The sequence below is a fragment of the Chinchilla lanigera genome, unplaced genomic scaffold, assembly GCF_000276665.1.
Source record: "Chinchilla lanigera isolate Chin_1 unplaced genomic scaffold, ChiLan1.0 scaffold00120, whole genome shotgun sequence".
NCBI lineage: Eukaryota > Metazoa > Chordata > Mammalia > Rodentia > Chinchillidae > Chinchilla > Chinchilla lanigera.
Genome location: NW_004955521.1, coordinates 2,840,044 through 2,866,914, shown reverse-complemented (window position 1 = coordinate 2,866,914; position 26,871 = coordinate 2,840,044). Strand labels below are relative to the sequence as shown.

The 26,871-nt window shown below is 40.8% G+C and overlaps 1 long non-coding RNA gene across 1 annotated transcript; it reads right to left on the bottom strand.

Moving 5' to 3' along the window:
• Nucleotides 1-13,637: 13,637 nt before the first annotated feature.
• Nucleotides 13,638-18,982, bottom strand: LOC106147131. Its single transcript, XR_001231888.1, has 3 exons — nt 18,894-18,982; nt 17,569-17,647; nt 13,638-13,822 (listed from the first exon to the last, which is right to left on the bottom strand). It is a non-coding gene; the product is annotated as an uncharacterized LOC106147131 (long non-coding RNA).
• Nucleotides 18,983-26,871: the final 7,889 nt, after the last annotated feature.

Genomic DNA, 26,871 nt, shown 5'->3' with positions numbered 1-26,871 from the left:
ATATATATATTTATATCAGTGCTTTCACTTTCATTTAATGTTATTAAATGAAATATGTTATTAAACTCTTGACATTAAAAACTCATCATACATTATAATTTAATTTCTATATTCTACCATGTCATATACAGAAAATTCAGTTTCTATAACCCTTTTCCTAATTTTGAGCTTCTAGGTTGCTTCTAGGTTTTGACATAACAAATAAAACTAAGATGAATATATTTACATATGAACTTTTTTCACATTTCTGGCTATTCAGGATAGGCTCTTCATCTAGAGCTATGTAGTAAAGGGATTTGCTTTTTGTAGCTCTGGAAACCGGTATCAAATTTATTTACAGAAATATAAATTTACATTTCTAATAAATATGCATGTTCACTTCAAAAATTTGGGAATTTCATAGGACCCAAACCTTTATTTACTGTTTTGGTATGCATTCCTTTGACTACTTCTGAGGCCTGCTGAGTATTTTTTCATGTCCATTAATTAATTATATTTGTGCTGTTTTAATACTTCTTTTATGTATTCATTATGATGCATTTTGCTTTCACTATTTGTTAAACATATCGTGCATAGAACATATACAGTAGTTTTTATTAAAGACTGATGGTACAATATTAAAGTGTTATTCTTTTATGAAGGTAAGAAGTTATCCCATCATATTTGTTTTCTAACTTTTATGTTTTAAATATTTAAGATGTGAAGATTCTACTTTGATGAATTTTTTAAATAATTACATTTGGTATTTTGTGCAGACATTGAGGTGTGCTGCTCAGGCAGCCCTTCTGGAAGGGGACATTCCATCCACTGGCTAAGAGTATGCTTAGCTGACAGCATTTAGCTGACATTAACACCTTCAAGTTTTGCCTTAATTTTTGAGCTGAGAGCAAATAGTTTTGAAGTCGTCCTCCCTCAATGACTAAGCAAAAACATGGTAGAAGTGCTTCACTATTTCCACCCAGGACACTTCTAAATGGGCATTTCTTCCTAATACAAGAGCTTAAAGGCAGTCACCCTAATGAAAATGTCCAGATCATTTGTCTAGTTCCTCAACCATGGCCATTGTCCAGACCCACAATCCACTGACTGAAAAGTAGCTATATACCAAGGGGAAAAAACCTGAAGCACTACAGCAAGTATATATATAGCACTGACTCTTACAGTTCTTGTCACAGGGATCTATGGCCATACAGTCCAGGTAAAATGCATTGTGATAGGAAGAACCTTATTAAGAACTACTAGAAAAGGATTCTAAGTGCTTTTTGATATTTGGAGACAGATAAGATCACCATGGTCTCTTCAGATAAAGTGAGATCACATAAGAATCAAGAAATAATTAAGCTCTGTCTATAGCTTAATAACAGGTCCTCTGGATTCACAAACCCACTTGGTGGTCAATTCCCCAGTCCTCAGCCTCTGGAAGTATATCTGGACTCAGTATTCTTGGTACAGCCACATTTAATTATTCACCTATAAGGTAAGCACTATTCAAATGAAAGGTCAAATGGGAAATTCTTAGGTTAGTCACTACCAAACCCAGTCAGGATAGCAAAATGAACACATTATCAATACCAGGAAATTGAGTTTCAGAGATTATTGCCATTCATAATAAAATAAATGATCTTGGGATGATGCTCCCAATGATTTCATTTAATTCATCAATGTATTTCATGCAGGCTCGGACTTGGTTCTCCAGAAGAAGTGGTATTATAGTTTCTCCACTGAGATGTTGCCCAACTGAAACTATTATGACACATGTAGTATCATTGCTAAAGGAGACTAATATAACTTTACATATGTGGTATGTGGCCATTGATGCAGAAAATGCATTACTCCATCTCAAAGAAGACAGAAGCAAAAGCACTTTGCATTTACATGGAAATGACAGCAGTACACATTTGCATTTTTGCTGAGAGCCACATTATCTCATCTGCCCTCTCATAACACAGCCTGAAGAGACAGGAATTGCTTGGACATCCTGAAGAATGTCAGCATGATGTATTTCACTGAATGATACTGTACTGATCAGCAGTTTATATAACACCTACAAGTACTATTCTAGCCCTTGTACCAGCTAACGCGGCTTTGAGTGGGACTGAAAGCAGGAAAGACCAACAGCAGTGCTAGGATGTGGTACACTAGCCCAGTCACTTGGGCCTCAGAATGTGGCAGAACAGAAGTACTGGCAGTGTCAGTGGTGAAAAAATATGCAGTGTAGAGCCAGGTGTGGTGCTACACGCCTATAATCCCAGCACTTGGGAAGCTGAGGCAGAAGGATCTCTGAGAGTTCAAGGCCAGCCTGGACTATATAGTGAAACTCTGTCTCAAAAAACCTAAACAAAACAAACAAAATAAATGTAGTATAAAGTTTACAGCAAGTTCCAAAGGCAAAATCATAATGCAGGTTATGAAGTTCTGGAACAAACCCAAGTTAATTTGCTGCTAAAAATAGCATACTTTTGAAAAAACCGGTTTCTTCTGTGCCACTTATTCCTGGTACAGCCAAAAATGCTTGGCCACATGGTACCAAGAGACTCTGTATCAAATCAAAGCTGGTTCTCCTTGAACACACCAGTCACAAATTAGGATGGGCCCAGGGTCCGTCCATGGCAACATGCATACGGTACATCCAGAAACAAGCAACAGCAAGCCATGAGGAGGGAGGCAGCTGGATAAGAGGTACACAGCCTGCGTCACCCTCAACAAATGCCCCAGCACCTCTCTGGCCGTATGGTCTCCTACATGAGAAGTTTAAAGTAGAAAAATAAGGCAAGAAAGAAAAACTTGATTAGCTAGTCAGAGACCAAGCATGCAAAAGATTGAAAGATCATGGACAAAGCGTTTGGCATAGGGGTTCTTATATGAACCCAAAATGAATACAGAGTGTAAAGATCAATATCTAACTGAAAGAACCCACTGTAGAACATGCTAATAAGCCATGTAGACAAAATAACTCAGCCAGTGGGTGTTGGCCAGGCTTTGTGTTGTCGCTCCAGAACTGGCACAGTGGTGCTTAAATGGAGCGGCCGCAGGGACAGAGCAGGAAGCTCGACGAGTTTCCAAGGGCATGGATTCCCAGTACCAAACCCATCCAGCCACTGCTACCTCTAAACGTTCAGCTGGACCCCAGGTGCGGACAGCCCAGCGGGTGATTCCAGGGGATATGGACTACAGTGGACCCGTCCCATTTTAGAAGGACTATGTCTTCTCATAAAAATAACTATTCTGAACACAGATTTGCTTGATCCAACCACAAGGCCTCAGCCACCACCGTTATTCTAGGTTTTTATGAAATGTTTAATTAATACGAAACCATGCAAATATTATCTAAAGAGAACTTGTTTGTTTTATAGCAGAAAAGGTGGAGGAGGTAAGCTCATACTCACAAGATTCACAGATTGCATCACACGTGACAGCACCCAGTAGCTTCTGATCCCCAGAGCATTAGAATGGCCTCCTGAAGAAAATGTGTGAGACAATATATCCTGAAGATGAAGTCCTCCGAGATGGAGCATTTGCTGACCAAGAGATAGTTATATAACGCAGTGCTCCAAGCAGAAACAGCTCTGCTTATCACTAATCCCAGCAACCCTATGTCAAAATCTGTGCTTCCCACCTCCAAAGCTCTGAGCACTAGAGTCAGAGGTTCTGACTCGCAGACAGAGCACACTCTTTCCAGTGGAACCGGGATCCCACTGAGCTAATAGATCTGGCTGCCACAGGGACTGGGGGTTCCTTGTGTTCAGGGAACATCGGGCAAGCCACCTGCTTGTCACGAAGTTTGTCTGGTGCTATACAGTAAGTGGAATTCAGGGGCCTTTCGGCACTTTCTTGCTTAAACAGGCAGTTTCTGAATCCCAGCCTTAAAAGCATGGTACCGAGGGTTACAGTCTTCAGAAGAGGGTTTGAGTCTGTCCTCAGATAAACCACCAAGATTAACAAAGGTGGGATCAGAAGGAGAGGGGATTTTAGAATGAACAAGGGGCGAGAGCAGCTGCATGATAGGGATGTTGTTGACACCTTGCTCCTACAGCTCTCCTAATGGAGAGAGGCCCTCGGGAACTCTGGGGGAGCTGCTCCCCACACTTGCATGAGAAGGTGATCGACTCACTGCAAGGGATAAGCTGCCAGGGATGGAGGGCTCTGCTCCAATCCCCTCTAAAGTGAACTCGCTGCCCAGTAGAAAAAATGTGGTTAGAAAACAACAGCTCCGTCTGGTTTTTTCCAGAGTCCTCAGCGTTCAAACTGAGGTTGCTCTGATTCTCGGGACAGTCCCCGGCCATTTGCTGAGCAAGGAATGGGTTCAGACACCCAGCTTTCACCTCAGTCTGAGCTCCTCTAACGGGGAATCTCTCTAGACCCGACTGTGCCACGTTCCCATTTCCCAGCCCCATTCTTCTTTCCCCGCTTTCCCTTTCCTGAGTATGACTCTCGGATTCATCTCCACATTCAAACAGTATTTTAGTGCAGACTTCTTACAGGGCCGTCTGTGACCGAGGGTTTGCCCTGCCCAAAGCTTAGAGCATTCTCTCCATTCTGATACTTAAAAATATTTGCATACAGTATGCTTTCTTTGTAGCTGTGCTAGGGAGAGAACCATGTGGTTTAAGAAGGAACTGGGGCCCTTGCTTTAATAGCACAAGCGGAACTAGGCTTCTCACACCAGCGGCCTGCGAGCAATTGCAGTCTGCTAAGACCCACAGGCCTGGGCGTGGGGCAGACCCTTGGCCCTAGGCAGGTCTTGAGGACAGCTACAATCCCAACAGCTTGCTTGCACCCTCTGAGAGGCTGAAAGCAGATAATACCTAATTAACCTGCTCCATGAACTCCTGGTTCCAAGAAACCGTGAGATGATGATACATGTTTGTGGTTTTCTGCTATTACATCATGGGGCATTTGGTTATGCAGCGATAAATAATTAATGCAGTCCTTAAATGAGCACAACCACTTGTTCATTTTGCTTGTTTAGTTTGCTTGTTTGCGTACTTGCTTAAGGAGTTTACTTCTCTGACATGTACCTGCATTTGTATTTACATTGCACCTCTTACATTTTTAGACCTTTCAAAATAATGTTGATCATTCATACACATTTCCAAATATGTCTGTTGCATGCTTTGTTAAAGCAATTCGTTGGTGTATATAATTTTTGTTGACACTGAATTTCATAATACTTAAAAAGTGATTATTGCTAATATATAGTAGTCCTACTTTATATTTCATTTCATGCTGGATGATTTTATAGTACTAATTCTAAACTCTAATGGAAATGCTTCTAATGTTTGGTTATTGTTACAGTTTTGGTGCTATCTTGTACTTCCTGCAGCATTTCCATTGTCTTCATAGTTCTTTCTCTGCCATGAGTACCTCACCCTGAGCGGTGCAAGGCTGATGCATGTTCAACAGCCTGTTTTCTTCTCTTCTTTCCAGTGTCCTTCTCCCTCCTTTGCAGGTTTCTCCTCACTGACCCAGTCTTCTGCTGTGAGAATACCCCGGAGCTAAGGCTTTGGACTTTTCTTTTTAACCTCACTTCCTTAACAAGTTTACCCAATCATAACTTAAATACTATGCGCTCTACACTAATGACCAAAGCGTGAAAGCTGAGCCTGCTCTGCTCCAGCCCTAGTATCCATGCTTCTGTTTGTTACCATTATTCACTAGTCCAGTGCCCAAGGGGTGCCTCAAACCTGAGGTGTCGATAGCCAAGTCTTCCTTCCAAACCCTTCTCACTCCAGTCTATCTCATCGCCCTTAAGGGCCACTCACCCTTACAGTAACTCAAGAGTCACTTTCTCTCAAAGTCTATAAAATAAAATCTATCAGATAACCCCATGCACACTCAGGTTCTGACCACTTCCTACCTTTTTGTGACCATGAGCATGCTCTGGGTTTTCTCTCCTCTCACTTGAGTCATCACAAAGACTCCAAAGTAATTTCCTGCTCCCATTCTTGTCACTGTACATCCCCCTCAATAAAGCAAAACAAAAATATGATTTAATGGATTATCTGCTGAAGCCCTCCTGTCTCTCTCATTTTGCACTGAGTAAAATTTAGAAAGGGGCCCCTCTTCAGACACCCAGCTCCTTACTTTGCATGCCCTGACTCATGCTACACTTTCCTTTGCTTATCCCACCTCAGCCCTGTGAGCCTCCTAGCCACCCTTTACCCAGCCAGGCACATCCCTGCCTCAGGCTTCATGCCCACCGAGCCGCCTGCCTGGACCCCCTCCTCTGAGATATTCTCACGGGTGACTGTTCGGTTTTTTCATGTCTTGGTTCAACTATCACATCCTTGGGCCATCTCTAACCACAAATTTTTAACTGCAAACTTCTTCCTCATCCTTAGGACTCCTTTGCTCACCCTTCCAATCTCTTTAACCTGTAGCAGAATTCACTCTTTAATATGTCATGTCAACTGTCCACCCACGGTGTTTATTATCTACCTGTCCTCATTGTCACCCCACTGAAACACAAACTACAGGGACTTTTGTCTGTTTTGCTGACTGTTGTACCTCAGTTTTAGAATAGCATGTGGCCAGTGATAGGCATTTCATATACACTTGGTGATTCAAAGAGTGAATCAAAAAATGCTATTATAAACCTATTATGTAAAGTTTAGAAGGCAATCCTTAGAAGAAAAACTAAAATATAAAAAACATGATAAATCGATAAAAATGGGCCTGTACATAACAAGGGGCTTTGTGGCTAGGAGTGCTTTTCTTCATAAATTCTCTTCTATTATTTGAATATTTTTACCATGTGTATGTATTATTGTGATAAAAGTTAAGAAAACTCTTAAGTAAGCCATTTTGTGTAAAGAAAAAAAATCATAGTATGATAATAATACAGGAAGCCTAGCCAACAATAATTTGCTTTATACTAAATTGCTCTGAACCTGTTTTGAGAACAAACTATTGAATCTGTTAATGGTACATACAGATGGTACAAAACAATAAACTTCTTGGCATTGGGAATAATTTTAAACAGAGTATATTTTATCATGTTTTAAAGTGACTTCACTTTATACAATCAAATATTATATTACTGCATTAAGTTCCACGTATTTCACCGTAGATATAAAATGGAGAGGGATGTCATCATTCAAAATTTTATATAAATATGATTCACTGAGTCTTTAAATGGGAATAGAAATAAAAGAAATAGTTTTCATGCACAGAAAACCGGCATGTGAGTGCTTGCTAATTTGAGGGGGGAGATAGGAGGGGTGGAAGCAACAAAAAATAATTTTGTCTAAGGCTGCCAGTGACATAAATTCGAACAACTGCTTGTTCAGGGTCCTTGGGCTTGCTTCTATTCAGTGTGTGCCGAGTATGAGAGCAGGCTGAGTCCCACCGTGGCAAGCTGCCATCTTTGTAAGAAGCAAGTGCTGTTTACATTCCAGGCACATAATAAGTGCAATGTGAAGGAAAAAAACAGTGTGAGTTCTATTATGGCTGATTAGCCCATTGTACACTGTTACAACTAACATCTTCCTTGTGCTAAAAATAGTGTGAAGTCACGGGACCTCAAGCAGCATGATCTATCAGTACTGCACTCTTTCACAAGACTGCCAACAAAAGATGCCTCTAGCTCCCTAGAAAAATAAAGGGGCCACTTGTTCACCCCAGTGCCCTCCCAGATATGTAGTTTATCTGAACTGTGAAGAAAACGTTCAGAACACGTGGTACAGAGAATGCACAGCTTCTAAAATGCACATCTCTCTTCTGGGTAGTTTCCTTTTAATAAGCCAGATTCTTAATATGAACATCATGAAAGTCACTTGGTTGCTGTTAAACTTGCATGGTTAGCTGCTTCTTAACAATAGTAGTGGTAGAATTAGTGCATATGTTGATATATTGGCTACTCGTAACCCAAATAAATAAATAAATCCTTAAGTTTGAAGGGACAGAAGCAGGAAGGAGTGGTATGAATAAACTCAAGTCTTAGGTCATTTTATCAGCAAGTCAATAGCCCTTCTTGAAGGGGGGAAAACAAACTGCTTTCTATTCTATTGAGAGCCTGGAAGAATTGGCACTGCAGTAATCCTAAATCCAGAGGCAATCTATTAAGAACTCAGCATTACCAATCCTGAGACTGAACTGATAAGCGCCCCCCCCACTAATCCTCTTAAAGACTGTGCTAAGTAATGAAAGGGTGCGATGAAAGAGGCCCCCCTTTTTATTACAACCACATAAACTGCTTGTGTAAATGTTTCATTAACAAACCGCTGGACCAGGATTTAATACCCTTTGCCTCCCTCCCCTAGTCCTCTCAGTATAGTGCTCCTGGGTACAGCGTGGCTAAATGTGATTTACACATGTCTAAGAGAAGCATTCCCACACTCGAATGCTATACTAGGACACAGGGAGGGAGGGGCTGAGAGAGAGGTGTTGAACCTATTGTAGACATTTTAATTTACAATTCTCTTTTTTTCAGGGCTTTAAAGATGAAAGATTGCCACCCACTTATCAGTTTATGTTTCATTTCTCAATGTTCTTTCTAATAAGTATCAGGTCTCTGCATAAGCACGAGATCATTTGAAGCTGGTCCTTCTAAAGACATAGTTAGGCCAGACGTGGTGGCACATGCCTGTAATCCCAGCACTCAGGAGGCTGAGGCAGGAGGATCGTTGCAAGTTCAAGACCAGCCTGGGCTACAAAGTGAGCTCAAGGCCAGACTGAACTGCATAGCGAGACTCTGTCTCAAAAAGACAAAAAAAAAAAAAAAATACACAGTTAGATGATCTCATACTCTAAGAAGAAAAAGAAGATGCACTACAATGTCCATCCAATGTGCAAAACACATTTGAACAATGAAGAGGCCAAAGTAAATGGCTTACATTTTTTATTTATTTATTTACTTTTTTTTTTTTTTTTTTGAGACAGGGTCTCACTATGTAGTTCAAGCTGGTCTTGAACTCACTATGTAGCCCAGGCTAGCCTTGAATTCATGATGATTCTCCTGTCTCAGCCTCCTGAGTACTGGGATCACAGACATGCACTACCATGCTCAGCTCCTTACATTAACTTTATATATATGTGTGTGTGTATATATATATATATATATACATATATATATACACACACACATATATATGTGTGTTTTGGTATTGGGAACGGAACTCAAAACTTTATGCTTGCCAGGCAGGTGCTTATGCTGCTGAGCTACATCCCCAGCCCCTTACCTTCACATTAAATGATGCCAGATAGGTTGTGGAAATATACATCCTATGTGTGTGGTTTATTTTTTCTCTATAATCGTCTAATTATTATCTGACATTTTGTGTCCTTTTGCTATCGTACTAAGTCTTAGCAGGATGCCTGTATCACTTGACTCTCAAAATATGGCACTTCAGTACAAAACAAACTTGCAGACTCAGGTAATAGGACCCTGCACTTAGTGAATTAGTCAATATCCAGTAACTGCATGGAGTTAGGCAACTCAGATACAGAATCAGTCACTTAAGTGGCATGTAAATTAAGCCGGGCATGGTGGCACACACCTGCAGCCCCAGCACTCAAGAGAAAATGCATTTTCATTAATTATATCCTGAAATGATATTATATTCTGATTCTATATTTCAAATAGAAATGCAGCCTCTACTAATAGCAGTGGCCTCCTCCATGTGTCACTCCTGTGATTTCACTTCACCGCGAGCATGCTAGACTTGCACAGCTTAGGAAAGAACCCTATTTGGGGCAGTGTACTTAGTTTTATCTACAGCCACAACTAAAGTCTTGTTTCAGAGTGAATAGATTCATTTGGCTCAACAATGCCCTAGGGGGATAAAAGCTTAAATGTATTCAACCTTAGGAAGGGCTGAAAACATCAATACTTTCATAAAGCCACTTTGATTTGTATTGACTTCGGTTGTGCTGCTAATTCATATACATCATTGTTTACTTCACAGAGCTTTTAACGTGACTTTTGATTTATAGAAATGGTGATTCAATTTCTACTGAGAAGTGGTAAGCTCAAACCTCCCTCAGATTCTCACCGTCTCTGATGTGACAAAATTGAAAGAGAAATTCTCTTGTCACAGTATAAATAAATTGCTGAATAACAGTTTATGGCATTTTTTTTTAACTTTCATGGTAACAGGTAATACCAAAATAGATCGTCCAGATAAGGATAATCAATTACTTAAGCATGTTATTAATGTGTTCACAGCAAAACCATTGACACGCGTTGGGCCACGGTCTGCGAGCCGGATGCATTTCCCACTCAGAAGATCCATGTCAGGCAAAGGAAAAAATTTCCAGACCTCACCGTGTTCTGTCATTTGTTTAGTGCTGAGTCCTGGGAGGCTCTTCTTTACAGGAACCACTTGGGAATATTACAAACCTCCATAAATAACTTACCTTTTCCACACGAGTCACAGAAGCCACACTGGGTGAGAGTCGTGGTTTTGTTTATTTGATGCTATATCAAACGGAGACTCTGAACATCTATTCTAGCAGTTCTTTTTGTCAGCCACTGAAATAAATGACTTTAAACAAAACTCAATGAGCTGAACTGGAACTGGACTTTTTTATTTGTTGATTCATTCCCACACTTGAATAAGAATTGAAATAGTTTGGATTTTCATGTGCTAAAGTCTTATCCAGAGATGCAGTAAAACACAGGAGTTACTTTTATCAAAAAATTTTTTTCATTGCTCAAGAAATTGCATAAAAGTCACACTTATTCAGACACAGAACTGAGAACACAGGAGGGCAAAAGGAGGATGTGAAAGCCGCTTTCCCTTTCCTTGGATGAGCAGGGGCCTGAACAAACCGCATCCATGGCCAAGGAACGTTTCAGTTCTGCTGGAGACAAACTCAAAGGCTTGAGACGGCCTGGCATCCCACAGTTAATTAAAGAAGTGAGTGAAGGCATCAAGGCCTGCTCCCTTCTGCCTGAATAATTCACCACCTTTATCCATTATTAAAACCCGTTCCTTCACCACAATGATTCCCAGCTCGAGATGGATTGGTCTCAAAACCGAGAGATAAATTGTAACAAGGCCTACAGCTATATTAATAAATTGAAATGAACATTTATTTGCTCATCTAATTAGAACAGTAGTTTTTCCAAATAGTGCAGCAATGCATTACCTTGACAGCCAGCACTACCTACCTTCTGTGAGATAAAATGAACAGGAGGGCTTTGCCCCAGATTTGAGGCGTCTTTGCATAAGAAGTTCTTTGGTCACCGCTGTTCCTTTTAAACCATTCATTCCGCCACTATGTTCTGCCTATCCTATCTCTCCAGGATTGATGGGAGCTTAGCTTTTGAGGTACTTCGTCAGAAGGCTGCAAAGAAATGTGCATACAGAACAAGCATTCTTCTTTTGTCCTGTTTTCTTTTTAAGTGTAGCAGGGGGAAAAGAAGAGAATTTGAAGATTTCCCCGCTCCCCTCCCCTTCTCCATTTCCCTTCATTAGGATTACAAAGCCTCCAAGCTCAGAGGTTCAAAGGACTCAGGGTCTGGCCGAAGCTGGCTGGCTTCCTGGCTCAATCACTATTTTCATACGGCCTCAGTTTCTTCCTTAGCAAAAGGAAAATAATCATACCCAGTTGGGCAGGGCCCACGCACAGTTTAGAGCCAATGTAGGTAAAGTGACAACTCATAGTGGGTACCTAGTCAACGGTCAGTCCTGCTATTATTCAACAAATCTTGCTGTTTCCTGTTTGCAAATTAAGTTTTAAAAATTATTTTCTCACATTACCACAGAGTGGTCTTTATATAACATGGTTAAGTCTCAGTTTCTGAAGGACAAGAATGAATAATATGGTGTTACAGCACAATAACATGTTCTCATTATGAGTGATTCCAGTGAGGAAAGCCTCTGTCCCCAAACTCGATTATAAAGTCTTTGGCGGGGGTGTTTGCCTCTCTCCTTCCCTCCATGAACTCCGGGTGTGGCAGGTGCTGGTAGTGGAAGAAGTGTTATTGCCCAGCATCTTGCCAAGTGTGCCCTGCTCTGTCTGCCCCGTGCACTGACGCACACAGAGGCTCAGAAGCTGGGCCTGCTCCTCACACAACCAAATCGATTTTGTATTTCTCAAAACTATGGTCTCTTGTTCTCCTGAGAGGAATATATTTTCCCATTCTTAAAAGTAGCAGAAATCATATTCACCACGTACTTATTTCAAATTAAAGCCCAGTTGCTTCAGCACTTTCCCTTTGATAAAATGGGGAATTTTTTAAAATAACACATGACTAGATTGCCAAAATGAACATCTGGTGCCCTGATCTGCTCTCCACCTTGGAGCTAAGGCAGGGAATAGTGATGGTTTCTTCTTTGGCAGGTTCTGCTGAGGGCCGCACTATAAAAGCATGCAGTATAAAACTACATTTGATAAAAAGAGCACTTTCTCACTCATTTCTCTCCTTTGTGTTCAGGACTGCTGAGGAGGACAAAGTAGATTTGAAACTCTGCAAGTAAACTTTAGAAAAAAGAAAAACAATATCAAGTGATACATTATCTAAACAAACAAATATAGGATTTTTTTCAAGAGATGGTTCTTAATCAATAAAAAGCATAAGGAAGCAGGATTCCAATGAGACACTACTTTGGTACCTGCCCAGGCTCCATGCTCTCTGTGTACTGATGATGTTTAAAGATAGTATATATACGTTGAAATGAATTTTTTTATTAATTTACTGTTTTTCTATTTAAAATTAGTGTAAACTTAAGATTGAAAATCAACTGGTTTTAGTTTAGGAATGCAGTACATGCTTAGCACAGCAAGACCCTGAGTTTGCTCCACAGTGAGTGTGGGAAGGGAATTAAAAATCCAATGTGCATAGGTTATAAAGTAAAATATAGCAGAGTTTTTCATTCCTCAGACCAGTTTTGAAAGCTTCCTGCAAAGTCCTCTAGAAATTTGCATGCATTATATACATAAAATTTCACGAAATTATATCATATATTTCCTGTATTCTTCTGTTTTACAGAAAATGAGCCTGAGCCATACATATTATTTTACAATTTTAAAAAACTAAACATAATATCATACAAAACTTTCCACATAGCTTTGTCTCCTTTTACAATTATAAACTATTTTTAAACATTTACAATACTGTGCTGCATTTAACCATTCTTCTATTGATGGGCATTTAAATTATAACTTTTGGAACTGTAAATAATGCCTCAATGAACATCTTTCAAGAAATATTTTTGTTCACATGTTTGACTGAACTGATTTGTACAATATGTTATTTCAGCAAAGAATATTACCTATTTTTCTCAAAATGTAGCTTTAAAAACACGTTTTTCCTCTATTTAGAAAGGTGGTTCTATAACTCAAGGAATATAATTAATATCTAGTCAAGCCAGAGTAAATGCTTCTTTTTTAGCAATTAGCTATGAATTACAATCATTTAATGGCAACAATTTGACAAATGTAGTGCTCATTCATTAATTAGAGGCTTTGTAATACACCTCTTTCAACCAATGAAATGCTTGACCTGGTCTCAGTTTGGTGTAGAAGAGTCTTCAGGAAAGAATTTTAGAACTGCTTCTAGAGATATTTCCACCATAGTAGTCCATTTTCTATGGCTGTAACAAAGTTCAAGAGGCTAGGAACTTTACAAAGAAAAGAGGTTTATTTAGTCCACATTTCTGGAAAGCTAAGAGCATGGTCCCAGCTTCTGCTTGACTCAGATGAGGGCCTCAGAGAAGATGGCATCATGATCACAGAAGCACATGTGGGAGACACCACATGGCAGGACAGGAAGCCAGAGACCGGGCAGGGGGTGGTCTCACTCTTTACAGCAGCCATTCCTTTTTCCCTTCCTGCTCCATAAAATGTCAGTACTGCTGAAAGTCACCTTAAGTCACTGCAAAAAGGAAAATATTTTGAACACTGAAGAGCAGAAAGATGCAAAGGCAACATGAAATTAAATATGAGGTTCATCTCACTTACACTTAAACTGTTAATATGAGATAGCTAAGCTTCTATTTTCTTCCCTAATTTACAGTGTATTTGGGGTTTTGTTCTAGGACTCAAACATACATCCTAGCTAATAAAAGGTCCCCACTTTAGAATTCTTAAACAACTTAGATTGCAGGTCTTGGATAAAAAGATCTCACATGGAGGTACTATATTCTTCTACCACATCTGTTTGTAAACTGTGTGTTTCTTGAATAGGTTTATCTTTTTCCATGGGCTTTACTAATAGCGTTAAAAGGTCCAACAAATGCCATCATTCTGTATCTGAAAGTCAGTAGCATGCTTTCCTATAGTCTGAAAAAATAATTTGCCTCCATCCAAAAAAAGATTTGCCCTATTTTAGCATGTTCCCTCTAGCATGAACCACCAATAATACCTACATGGCTGTCCCATCTGGTAGCTTATATTACTGATGGCACAAAGAGATCTAACCACTGTTACTATTTCCTTTTTATCAATAAAATTAATAAAAAACCACCCACCCAACAGGACAGTCATGTGTGTACCACCAGTGGTTCAAGCCACCCAGCAGCAAGACGTACAAATGATGGCCCCATTGTGAATGCGTTAGTAGAGATCATGGACCTTTACCTGCCTGAAACACCTGCCTTCACAATCGTACCTGTTTCACCAACAAATCAGCATTTAGCATTCTATTATTGAAGCACTTCTATACTAATACCCTTTACTAGTTTCTGATATCATATTCTATCTCAGGAATCACATTTGGCTATAAAACAGAAAACTGAAAACTAGTGGTTTGAAAAATGTGTGTGTGTGTGTGTGTGTGTGTGTGTGTGTGTGTGTGTATGATGTTGGGAAGGCTACACAAAGAGAGATTCACTGGCCCTAAGGTTCTCTCCACTTTCATGATCTGTTGAATACAGCTAATTAGTTTCATCTATTAAAGGGAACTGCACACAAGCAAACTGTGTGTATCTAGCTGCTTCTGTCCAGTTTTTATTAGTCTTAAGTAACTTCTGTATCACTGGCCAAATGTATGTTATATAATTGTTTCTTACACCACAGCAGTCTGTGAGTATGGCTTTGTAACTTGAGCCCAGAGCCACTTACACTAAATAAGGACTGTGGTAGTCAAGACAGTCAGAGCAGATTGTTTTATTTTACACTGGTCATTATCTGCCCTAAAAATTTGACATTTTGAGGATATACCTCAATGGAAGATTTGGCATTATCACAATCCCAAAAGTATACATATGTATTACCTTACACACACATGCACACACACACACATACTATATATATATATATATGACAGAGAGCTGTTAAAGTCCACCTAAATAAAATGATTTTATCAGTAAAATCCCCCATTTAGACATCTTTACTAAGAAATTCTTAAAAGGCACACATAACTCAGATAGCATAACTTATGATCAAGTTTCAGAAATAATATTATCATGTATAAAGGACCATAGATCCCCAATGTTCCATTTTGGGAAAGGTTTATTTTTTATGTCTAGCTCACATGCTCAAAGAAGAATGCTACAATAATGCCAACAAACAAACAAGAATGTTTCCGAACTCTAATCTCACACTCGGCACAGAACACTTTGGGATCACATTGTAAAGGATTTTGCCCACACCAAGCAGTTCTCCAGGGTGTGCCAACTAGGTGTCCCACAAGTCATGAACACTGACACATCTATTTGGAGATAGTGTCAGATCTCACACTTTGGGATTCAATCCCACAGGATGGTCCTCCACTTCTCATGCCAATTGCAAGTCCAGTCTAAATGTATTTCCTTCCTTCTTGGCAGTGCTAGGGATTAAACCCAGGGCCTTGCACATGCTAACCAGGTGCTATACCACTGGACTAACACCCCAGGCTTTGGACCTCTGACTCACTGGTAACATCCTGTGACAGCTGTCTAGATGTCGCCCAAAGCCTCATGCAGTCATAGGTGTGGCTTTTTTAGAGGTGGCTGGATCTAGAGGGTGTGACACTGGATTTGGCTCATGGTGCAATGCTAGGATCAAGGGCACTAGGATCGGGGATGTGAGTGTTCCCCACCCTGAGTAGCCTGGATAAGATATAAGGGGTAAAAAGAACTATGGTCATCCTTTGATTGCTTTGCTACATTCTGCCTGCAGTGAACTGTTTCTCCTCTGTGATGACCCTCTGCCACACCACCCTGCCTTGGAGCCAGCCTATTATGGACTAATCCTTCTATACACTGTGAGCTAAAGAAACTTTTCCCCATTTAACTTTGGGTGTTGGGTATTTTGCCTCAGCAACAAGAAAAGTACCTAAGACATACCTATAGCCTCTCCTTGATGTCAACTAATTTGCTAGGGCAGAGCTCAAACTCAGGAAAACACTTGTTTCTCCCAGACTGTAAAGGATGCAGATGAACAGGTAGGTGAAGAGTTGGACAGAGTGAGACCTGGGTGAGGACTGAAGGAGTGAGACTTCTGTGCCCTCCCTGGCTGAGATACTCCCTTAGCATCACCATGTGCAGTCAGCAACCAAATTTTGGCATTCGACGATAATTTTTATGGAGTAGAATATCTAACCAGCTTTCCCCTTCCCAAAGATTGGTAAAGTGGGACTAAAAGTTCCAGCTGTGTATGTAAGGTGGTCATCACTGGGTCTTTCTGGTGACTGGCTACTGGCTCCACCTGGTCTCCTTGATCTGATCGCATTAGCTCAGGAGTTATCAAAGATACTTGTTAGGAATGACAAGGAGATGCCTATCACTCAGGAAGTTTCAGGGGCTTTAGGAGCTCTACCACAAGAGTCACAACAAAGACAGATATGTTTCATTGTGTGTAACATACATGAAACTGCTTTCTAAAACAAGAGACAGAGGGACTGGGACAGATCAGTACCCCAAGTGATATGACTCAACTCAGTGAGTCAGTCACACCTTTCTTTCTTGGAATCTCAGGCACTCGAGAGAAGAATGCAATTCAAACATGCAGGGTTTCCAGCGCACTGTTGGTGATGGTCTGTGGTCACTGTCATTTTTCTCTTTTGAGGGATTTAATTTGTCCCTATTATGTCATGGTCATGACTGAGGGATCTGAGTGGCCATCAAGGCACTGCCTTTGAAGCAAAGGGTCGGTGCATTAGTACAAAAGGAAATTAATCTAGTGTGCTGGCTCACCAAAAGGAGTTTAATTCATCTGAAGGGAATGACCAGGGTTCCTATTCTAGGTCTCCCTCTGGACCATCAGAAGCCTCCCTCCTCCCAAACAAGAACTTCATTAATGAATATTCAATGGAAAGTATTACTTCATTGTCAGCTCTAATTGCTAGTTTTACCTTATTAGTAGAAGCTTTTCTGTGGCTGAGCCTGACATGCATTTGTTTGCACACTGTTATTAGTCAAGACTCAGTGAAGTCTTGTAATTAACACCTCCACATTATCTCATGCAGTGAAAGCAAAGACAAAACCAGATGACTCACTTTGTTTCAGCTTTGCTCTTGTTTTCTGATATAGAAGCACTTAAGGAGAAGTGTAAGCTCATCAGAATGCCACATGGAGCCAACAGAAACCATACAAAGGTTTCCAGGAAGCAGTGCATGGAAGTTCATTAAGTGAAAACACGAGAGTCAACATCCTGACTGAAAACTGGACCCACAGTTAGAAAATTGCACAGGCGCATTACCTGTATTGTAGTCAGCAGTAATGCCAGGTCACGGAGGAAAGATCCATGTTCCCAAGAAACGGGGGAGATAACATATTCTCTGTAAACATAATGTAGTTAATGATTCACATGACAGTTAAATAGCTTTCAGAAATCTTATCAGTTTGGAGATAAAGCAGACCAAGGCAATAACTGTATTTTAATCATTCCTACCATTGAAAACACTATGTCCCAAAGTTGGCTCCCAGCAGCCTATAATTGATATTTCTGTAGAGAACGGGGTTGAGAGACTGGGGAAACGTCAACAGTTCATATTTCAGTTTTACATTTGGGAAGAGGTCTTTCTCTCAGTGCTTCTACCACTGGAAAAAAAAACTTTTCTAGAAAAAAACATTTGAAAAAAACAAGATACCTTGCTTTCCTTTAGTTTTATGAATTTAGCTTGCCTTGTTTGAATTTTTTTGAATTCCAGAAATAAAATATCAAGCTGAAATATTACCTGAAAATTTGACAATTAAATCTACAAAATCGGGGCTGGGGATTTAGCTCAGCCGCAAAAGTGCCTGCCTGGCCAGCGCAAGGTCTTGAGTTCGGTTCCCGGTACCGGAGAAAAACAAAACAAACAAAAAAAAAGAAAATCTACAAAATCTATCATACTAAAAAATTAACTTGTTGCTCACTTGTAAATGCTCATTTCCTAAAACTATAAACAAAGAGAAGAGCAGCTACTGCAACAATGGAGAAGACAAGGTATGCAGTGGCATAGTGACCTTTCAAGTGGCAAATATTCTCAATGTAATGAAAAGTTTAGCTGTTAAGTTGAAGTTGCTATTACACAGAATTTGCCCCAGCTGAAAGATCAGATAGCAAATCTTATTTACAAATGGAAATAGGCCAAAACTTTTAATGGATTTCTGCCTACGAGAAATTTCCAGTACTACAAAAGCAGCCAGCATAAATAAAAAATCAAGATTATCCACAGGTCACCTGCTCCTCAGGAAACATTGCTGGTAGGCTTGTCACTGAGGACTCCATAGGGAAATACACCTTTCAGAAAAGCATTTTTGTTGTCACCCTCATCACCCGAGTTAGAACCTTGTAATACTGGCCAAGCATTGCCTCTACACGTGAGCTCATTTAAATGGGTCACAAATGTTTCTAGAGCATTGTGATTTGAGGACATAGTAAACGTGGCAGCTTCATGGTTTCTATCTCAGGGACACTATCCCAACCCCAACAGTCAAGTCCAGGTTAAAACAGCAGAGCTTCTGGCAGACAGAGCTTTGGCTATCTGTACTTGACCTTAGCCTAAAAATAACACCATTAAAACACTTCCCCGTACACACCACTGTGCATGCTTTTGGCAATAGCTGGCCCCTCAGCCTCCTGATCCAGTCCTGGCTGGGAAGTATGCATTTCTTCACATCTATCGCACCGAAGAGAACAATCTGAAAATAGAAATACCGGCTGTTTGTCACCACTGAGTGGGAAGGTTAATAATAGTACTGCTTCATTGTTTGGCATGGACCCAAGGCCAACCCGGCCAAGGAGCAGCACACGCTGCTGCGGCAGTAACCAAATCATAACATTTCTCCTGGGACCCGGTGCAGCTTTTCAGAACATGTTTTATATTCTGAGATTGCTTGGGAAGGAAATAGTTTAGAAGTTGTTTTGACATAAGTGTGGTTTGTTTCCAGGGAGGAGGGGGGGAGGGGCGGGGAGACCAGCCAGGAGGTCAGCTGCAGCAGGGAAGCAAAAAAACGCCGTTAAGGAGCTCCTGACAGGTGGTGATAGGGCTGCGGCTCTGCAGCCAGAGGCCTGGCGGGGAGTTTGTTCCCGTCGCGTTCCCAGTGTGCGCTCCGCGCTGCCTTTCACACTCCTATTATGTTTATTTCTGTTGAACTTAAAGAGTGACCTTTTCAAAACTGCAGTGCATTGTTGACCCACATGCATTTTTGAGACCTAATTTCCCTGAATGCCTTCCTTGTTCCTGCAGAAGAGAACTCTGTTTGAGAAAATAGGAAGAGGCCGGGAATAAAGAGCACTGGAATGGAAATCTTTCAGGCATTGAATCGTGCCTGCTATTAATAATTTAGAAGTGTTTTTAATGCTCTGATATGGAAGGAAGGTTTTTTGACACCAAAGGCATCTAAATATTAATTTCAGAGGAATTGGTTGTTACAAGCAGTTAACATCCATTTTGTTAGTTGACCTCCCAAGGAAGGTTAATGCACTAAAATCTGGTCATTAAGTATAGTAACAAATGTTTTTTCAGGGAGGTTATTACTATCATAAACTCTAATCCATGGTTCACAGCAGCAGCCTCTAGTGCAGTGCTCTGGCTAATGAAGAATTAACTATTTCTGAGCAGTTAATAAAGATTTTTTTCTCCCACCAATCAACATTCTCTACATGATCCTTATAATTACTAAAAACATTAAGCCCTGGGAACGAGCGCCCACATGTCAGACCAGAATTCTACTCCAAGTGAATGACAAATGGCAAACCGAATCCCATTTCACTTATTTTTTTTTTCTAACATGTTCACTGAAATCAGAAATAATGGAATTCCTCAGTATTAGAAAAGGATCATCTACTATGAAGAGTGGGCTAAATGAGTATTGATGAGGTCTTCAGGCATATTTCACTGTGATGAAAGAATCTGTGTTCTGTTTTAGATCTTATTGGAATCAAGAAGTTAATTGGCTACAGATAGGGTGGTTGTTGTTATTGGGGGTTTTTGCTTGTTCATTTGTTTTATTTTGTTTTTCCTTCATTAAGAAGTGTACTCATCCACAAGAACACAGGAAGCAGACTTGTGCGAGAAACACCGATATATCTGCCTCTTAACAATAAGAGGAAAAAGGTACAACCTAACCTTTCTAAAGAGCCTGGGGCAGTGTTTTGCCTTTCAATGGAAAGGTCATCCAGAATTAATTAAAGTCACTTTCCTGCAGAGGACCAAGCATTTGGCTTTACTTTGAAGGCTCAAAGAAAGTTGCTCATACTGATTTCTTAGAAACCCACATGTGAAGCACCACAGCCAAAGCAATGGGTCAGCCCTCAAAAACTAATCTCCTTTTGGAATCAAAAGCCTGGACAACTAATGTACTAAGGACCTAGGTGCCTCTGAAGCAGCAGGCCTGAGCTGACAGGGTAAAGGCAGCTGGGAAGAGCTGCTTACTTTCCCAAGTGCAATTACCACGCATCAAATAGGGTCAAACTTCACAGTTTGCATACTCCATTTGCTTCCTTTTAATTTTTAACTTAAGCCAAATCCCATCTTTGGGACAGACACCCCCACACCGATCAAAGCAGAAGGCAAGAAATGATTCCTTGCCAAAATAAAAGGGGCGCTGCCATGTTTAATTTTTTTAAAAGGTATTTTGGAAAGGCTTGCATTAGATATGAAAGCTTTAAAGTGGTGTCAAGTACACTGACATTATCTTCTCAGAATATATTCTCTATGGAAGAGTCTGGATCTTGTGTCTACCTAAGCAACCAGTGGGGCTGTCTTCGGGTGTTAGGAGCTGTCTGAGCGTTATTCACCCATTTGGCACTTTGCTTGCATGGAGATAGCTGCACTAATTTCCTACTTACCAGTGAAGGCCAGTGACTTAGTCTTTCTGAACCTCTGTTTCATCACCTGCAAAATGACACTATAATATCTATTTTACAGAATAGTTATAAAAATCGGTGATAATATAACCTGCTTACAGAAAGGCTGAGGATATGTAAGAATTTGTTACGTACTATGTTCATAGCTTTGTGCACTGGATCTCATTTCATAAAAGTGACTAGAATCCTAGAACGCCCTTCTCAGCCTCAAACTGGAATTGAGGGAGCAATAATCCATCAGCCTGACTTCTGAGAACTGGAATTTTATGAGTCCAGCTCATCCATCATGGCCCCATCACGGGACACAAAGCCCGCCCTGGGTAATGTCAGCCAGGAAAGAAAAAAAAGGAAAAGAAAAGCCTTCCAAATCCTGCGTTCTAATTTGCCTTGTACATTTCCCACACCAGATGTCCCACCCAAGCTCCGCTTAGACTTCTCCGTAAACAAATCTCAGACCTGTCCTTCCGGCACCTAGCCCGGTGTCCCCAAACACAGTGACCTAAAGAGTTTATGAACGTCACAGTCCCTTAGTTTGGTTCTTCTGCCTGCCTCGTCGTGGGAGAGCAACGAGCGATGGGTGACTTCGGAGGTCGTCTGTCCTTCCTTTCATCTTCTACGGCACTTCCTTCCTCCCTGCTTTCCCTACTCACTTTTACCCGCTGCCCACCATTCCCCCACAGTCGGCCAGCTGACACTAAAAAGATAGGCGAGAGGCAGGTGTGTGGATGCTGGATCACACCTAAGATGAGTGTTTGCAGACGAGGCGTTTCCTGCGCTTCGTCCAGGATTCTAAAGTGAATATGGTAAACAAGAAGCTGTGGGTTGAAACTCTATAAAGATGAATTAAATTGTCTTTTCAACTCACTGTTTTCCTAATATCCCTATGGCTGGATCCCTCATTGTGCACAGAAATCACAGAAGAGAGAATAACATTCCGGGATTACTGGTGATTTGCTGCATTGATCTCTGACAGGCTCTTTAATGTCCTTGGCCTCTAGTTTTCCCATCAACAGTAACAACTGAACTTATTCTACTTACGTCATATGCTTGTTAGGCACAGCACATGGAATAAAGTTAGTAAGGAACCTAATCAAAATACTTAATCAAAATAAAAAATATTACTCTTCCGAAACCTAAATATTTTATAAGGACTAGATTAGCTAGTGTAAGTTACTTTTTATTGACAATTAATACTGTTTAAATCAATATATTTATAATGAGAAATATTGGATTTAAAAACAAAATGCTATTAGAAACAAGAAGGAACCCTAGAAAGAGTGTTCTAGAACACCAATAGCTCGGGCATGGTGCCACACATCTGTAATCGCACGTACACAGGAACCTGAGGCAGGATTGCAAGTGGAAGGCCAGCCTGGGCAATTTAGCCAGGGGGCTAAGGATGTAGCTCAGTGGTAGAGAGGTGCCTAGCATGTGTGAGGCCTAGGGCTCCATCCCCAGTACTACCAGGAAGAAAATGGAGGAGGAGAGGCGGGGGCATCGTCAGAGTCAGCCTAATACTATACTGAGCTCTCTGCTGTTACTGTGCATATTCAGTACAAATGGAAAAAGAACATGTTTGAGACACTATCAAATCAAAACGGGTTTCCTTTTCTGCTCAGTGGTGGGAATCAAGGCTATCAGTGTAATACCCACCTCTCTCCTCTGCATGTGCGCTTGGTCATTATTTAACAGTGAGCCAATGGTCTCAGAGACTCTCAGCAAATCCTGAACATATGCAATTTCCCTTCCCACCACCAATTTTGATCAAGACTGTTCCGAAGGGTAACAAATGAATTTAAACACAGGGTCGACTCTGCAACGAGGGCTGACGCTTTGCTGCTCCAGAGGAAGGTGAATGTAATGCTTGAAACACTCAAGTGGGGGAATAATTGAAACTGGATTCAATGTCTTCATCCTCTGAGAATCTGTGTGTGTATGTGCATACTTGTATAAAATGTGTATGCGTCTGTTTCGATTCTGAAGCTTTCCCCAGCTGCTGGTAGGTTTCACAGAGGGGTTCCGGCTTGTAAAGGTTAACCGTGCAGAAATCAGGCTTTGTGCATTTCTGCAAAGGTCACACTCATCAGCAGTTCCGGAAAGACTGCTGGGCAGGGCCATGGTAACCACCCCACGACCGAACTGCGCGCTGGGTTTCATTTCCTTCAGAACAAGGCTCCAGCCCTGGGTGTGTTACCGAGAGATAAAGAGGCTGCCCAGTCACTTGAAATTCAATTTGTGCGTCACTCACATCGAGCACACCGCTTTCCTTCATGGTGTTTGGCAGCCGCTTGCTGGCACTCTGCATTTCAAATGCCTGAGCTGCAGGAAGTTGTTTAATAAATGGGATAGGTTTTGATTAATGTAACAAGCCGAAAATAGACCATGATGTAATGCATATCTCAGCAGGAATCGTAGATCAAATTGGACGATTTCAAGGGACCAGACTGTAGCACAGACTTTTCCACCAAGAAACGTATTTATGTTTTTATAGCACCTTGAAGGGTCGCACTGCAGAAGGTATGCGTTTTGGACCTGGAAGCCTGCCCTGTGGGTCTCTGAATGGCAATTATAGGTGACCACATAAGAAGCTCCGGAGAAAATGAGAAAGTTGACATGGATGCAGGTGTAAAAAGGGTCATCTCTACCTTACTATAAGCCCTCGTACTATTCTTTTAAATAACTGAAGTTAATAGAAACAAAAATAATAACATTTTGGCAGTATCTTTAAAGGATATTTAAGTAACACTTTAGTTTCATCTAATGATCTAAAAACCTTGCTGGGCATGGTGGCTCACTCTTGTAATCCCAGCACTCAGGAGGTTCAGGCAGGAGGATTGCCATGAGTTCAAGGCCAATCTGAGCTACATAGTGAGACCCCCCCACCTCAAAAAACCAAAAAAATAAAAATAAAAAATAAAAACCTCATAGTCTCATGGATAAAGGTCCTTATTTAAACTTATCCTTTCTCAGTGGATAAAATAACTGGGGTTCATGTTGCTTGGTTCGAGAGAGAAAGACCATTTGCTGAGGGATGCTATGTAGTATAGAAGAAATGTGGGGGCATTTTTCTTAATTAAATGAGCAACACTGAAAGGTTAAAATAGACACTGGAATGTACTACACGGAAGAAATAAAGGGAATAAATGTACTGCCCTCACTGCGTGATAATTACATATGTTAAGTTGTTCAAAATCACTTTGGGGGCTTAATCAAAGTACAATGTGTATATAAACTGGTACTGACGGTGGTGAGAGAGAATCATCTGCTCTTACTATAGGTAGAAATCAGTTTGTAGAAAAAATTTATAGGGCCAAGGATGTAGCTCAGTGGTTCAGTGTGTGCTTAGTATGCAATAGGCTTAAAATCAACCTCTAGGAAGAAAGAAAGGAAGAGAGGGAGGGAGGGAGGAGGTGGAGGGCAGGAGGAAGGAAAGAAAGAAGGAAAGAAGGAAGAAAAGAAGGAAGGAAGGAGAAAGAAAAAAGAGAAAGCAAGACAAAAGAAAAGAAGAGAAAAAGAAAAGAAAAAAGGACAGGAAGGAGGAAGGGAGGGAGGGAACCGACTGGAACAGAACAGAGAGGAAAAGAAATACATATATACGTCCCTACAGGTAAATGTTATCTTTCCAAAAAGAGGACTTATATCATTGTTGAATGAACCCACACTCTGGCTGTTGCAAAGATACTGACTTACTACATTGTCTATGAGGGAAAGCCAAAATTAACACCTTTGGGTTCTTGAGTAATTTTTTTCCTAGTAAACGCACATGTCCAATCAAAGCACTTTTCTCATAGGATAGGCAAGTAATACAACCAAGGTCACAGGTTCCATGAGAATTCGCTAATTGCAAATGCAACCAAATTCTCTGAACCACTGATCAGAGTCCTACCCATGTCAGCCACTTAACAGGAGAGTATAATTAAGTAAATGTCATCATCACCACATCTTATTGCTTTAAAAAATTATATTTTTAGAGGGGAGGAGGAAATCATTGCTTTTCAATGAGTAAATGTTTTGATTACAGAAGATGAGTAAATTCTAGAGACCTGCTGTACTTTGGCCCTATAGTTCATAATAATGTACTATGCACTTAAAAACTTAGGAGAGACGATCTCTTATGATGCTACAAGCCTGAGACTGCAGCACTTGGAAGGCTGAGGCAGAAAGATTATTGTGAGTTCTAGGCCAGCCTGGGCTGCAAAGCAAGACCCTGTCTCAAAAGACAAAAGAAAAGGGGATCTTAAAGTACATATTCTCCCAGGACTCGGGAGGCTGCGGCAGAATGATCATTGTGAGTTCAAGGCCAGCCTGGGCTACAAAATGAGCTCGAGATCAGCCTGAACTGCGTAGTGAGACCCTGTCTCAAAAGACAAAAGAAAAGGAGATCTTAAAGTACATATTCTCCCAGGACTCGGGAGGCTGCGGCAGAATGATCGTTGTGAGTTCAAGGCCAGCCTGGGCTACAAAATGAGCTCGAGATCAGCCTGAACTGCGTAGTGAGACCCTGTCTCAAAAAAACAAAAAAATAAAAAAGTACATGTTCTCACCACAACTTTAAAATATATAAAAAAATTTAAAAGTTAAATCCCCATAGAACCTGTAAGTGTGGTCTTATTTGAAAAAAGATCTTTGTAAATGTAAGTTAAGGATTTTGAGATGCAATCTTCAATTTTAGGGTGGGCCCTAGGCCCAGTGGCAGGTGTCCTTAAGCTAGAGGCAGAAGGGAAGCCAGGCAAGGAAGGAGAACTCCCTGGAGCCTGAGACAGAGTAGCAGGACCAGGCCTGTGGGCAGAGGAATGTCAAAGATCCAAGGCAGCTCCCAGCAGGGAAGGGGCCGCCTCCAGAAGGGATCGGCTCCTCCCACAACATGACTTGAGACTCTGACTTCCAGAACCATGAAAGAATCTGTCTCTGCTGTTTAAAGTCAACGAATCTAAGGTGATGTGCAATAGCCCCAGAAAACAAACACGGATAACTGAGAGCAGTGTAATTTCAGTGTTTTTTCTTTTCTTGTGTAAATAAGAGAACAAACTGGTGGAAAATGTGGATTGTTAGTGTATTGTGTGAGGGGTAGCTCCAAGTATCAAGTTCTTTAAATAGATACATAGATAGATAGATAGATGATAGATAGGTTTTTGTTTTTTCACTGCTTGATTAAAATGTACCCATTTGAGATATAAAACACAGATATATCAATAACAAGGGGGATTAACATAGAATAAAACTCAAAAAAACCCAAATCAATAATTAAAAAAGAAAAGAAAGAAGAGAAACATCACCTGAAAACCTGAGCCTGCTCAGACTAGAGGAGTTGAAGAGAAAATGGCGTCCAAGAAGGGGTGGGCGGGGCTGTGGCTATGGTGATGATTACATTTTAACATAAGAAATGTAAATTTTTCAACTACATTGAGAAACATTTATTCAAAAGGCAATAGTTCAAGTCAGTAGATGATTGTGTAAACGAGTGCCTACACTCAGAAACGAGGGGCAGTCTCTTCTGCCGCTACACGTATTTCTCTGACAGGAATAAGATCACAAGCAACCGGGAATTAGAAATGAGGTTAATATAACACGGAAGTCCTGTTCGCACGCAGCCGATTTTTCCTAACACCAGGTAACAGGAGGTGAAGGCAGCAAGCCACTGAGGAACAGAATTCTTGATAGGAAGCCATTTACTCCATCTTCTTCCTATTGGCTCAGTTTAGTCAT